Source organism: Dermacentor variabilis, unplaced genomic scaffold (assembly GCF_050947875.1).
Source record: "Dermacentor variabilis isolate Ectoservices unplaced genomic scaffold, ASM5094787v1 scaffold_13, whole genome shotgun sequence".
Taxonomy (NCBI): domain Eukaryota; kingdom Metazoa; phylum Arthropoda; class Arachnida; order Ixodida; family Ixodidae; genus Dermacentor; species Dermacentor variabilis.
This window is the reverse complement of record NW_027460291.1, coordinates 35,110,916-35,112,755: the sequence shown is the minus strand read 5'-3', so window position 1 is coordinate 35,112,755 and position 1,840 is coordinate 35,110,916.

Below are 1,840 nucleotides of genomic sequence, written 5' to 3'. Positions count from 1 at the left end.
TACTAAAGTGACTTATGTAATAGCAATCAGCTTTTGTTTTGCAGAAAAACAGCGCATTTCCTGACCCATTGTTTGACATCCCCTCACGCGCATAATTTTGCAGAGTATTCTACCTATATTGACTTGCTTGGCCTCCACTAAAGAGTCTTGCATTTTCAAATATGACTCTTTCCTTAAAATCGTTCGACACTTCTCATAATTTCTGGAACTTGGGCTTCTGATGCTCTGCATTCACCATTTTGGTTTGTTTCTGACTAGAAATGCCTTCTTTAATTTAGAGCTTAAATTTTACCTTTGGAACTCACGGAAGGGCTTGCCATTGCATATCTGCATAAAAGGGAAACATGTTTCATTAAACATTTGCAAAATCCAATTGAAGATTGATGAATGCAGCTTGCAGTGTGATATGACTGAATGAGCCATAAACGTAACTTATCGCACTTGGTAAATTAAAGTACATATTAGTGTGATGTACAAGATACGTTACACTAACGTGGTGGGTTCTCTTGCTTATACAGCAAAATATTCGGTGCGCGAGAAAAAAATTATTTTTGCATACCCCTTGTACACACTGATTTAAGGAAAATGAGCTGGAGCTGTCCACATGACCTACTTATTTAACCGGCGAGTATGGTCAACAAAAATGTGTCCCAGCTGCTTAGTGGTATTTGAGATTATGTCAGTATTGCATATGTGCCTGTTGTTTAAAAAATTTGAATTTTGAAAATGCTCGCAGGGATCTGATGTGCATATCTGCCGTTTATGGATACATGTAAAAGACTCGGCATCAAGTACAAGTGAACGGTCCCACAGTCCCGGAGTCGATCATGCAAATAGATTCGCTGCACAAATTTGTGACCAGAAAAGATATTCCACATGAAATGGCATGCAAGGATGTGTTGAAAATATTGCTTAGTTAATAAAACGCTTACACTATTTATATGTGCGTTGATGCACTCGTTATGCAAAATGGAGGTGAGGCGCGCAGACAGGACACAAGAGTAGAGTATTTACAAGCAAACAACACGAGCACCGCCCACTTCTCTACTCTTGTGTCCTGTCTGCACGCCTCACCTCTGTTTTGCATAATGAATCCTTACCAAGTAGCTCAGCTTTCTGTCGTTCTAAGTCTCGATGCACTCGATTTCGTCCGCATTAGGCACTCGCGTCTTGATTACTTCGTGGCACAGAAATACTCGCCATCAGGCTGTTTTTCTGCTGTGGCCTTTGTAGAAGCATGATTGTTCAAAGTGCAACAATTAAACAGATTCTTTGAGTTGCTTGTGGCTTCGCCAGTACAATTACGGTGTGCTGGTCCGCCTGTCCAGCAATTTCCTACTGAAGGGAAACCTGCAAATAAATACACCGCTCTGCATGTAGAAAAATTCTGTGACGCTTCTCAAACGATTGTGTGCACCACAAGAGCTGCCTACTCGCGTGATATTCTCAACAAGGAGATACATTCGTTTACTTACATGTGAAGGTATATGCCAGAGCACTCCGGGACTTCGGTGGCACATAAGGCACGAGTGTGCCATAGCGTCCGATGTCGACGCGCGATCGCCTGTCAAACCTAAACTGTACGACACTACTACGCATCCAAAAATCAGATTCTAAACCGAAATTCGCGTCATCCTTTATTGCATGAATGCGTACATCGTGATTTACATAAGTCACGGACTTAGCGATCGCTTTCTGTAAACTCAATATTAACGCACCACCTTCATAAAGCCATCAGGTATGCGTTTTTAGATGACAAAGCATAAGGTGACCTGTGCTTGTTTTCAGCACTTTCAATAGTAATAGGGCTGGCCACATTGACCAGTAGCAACAGGGCGGC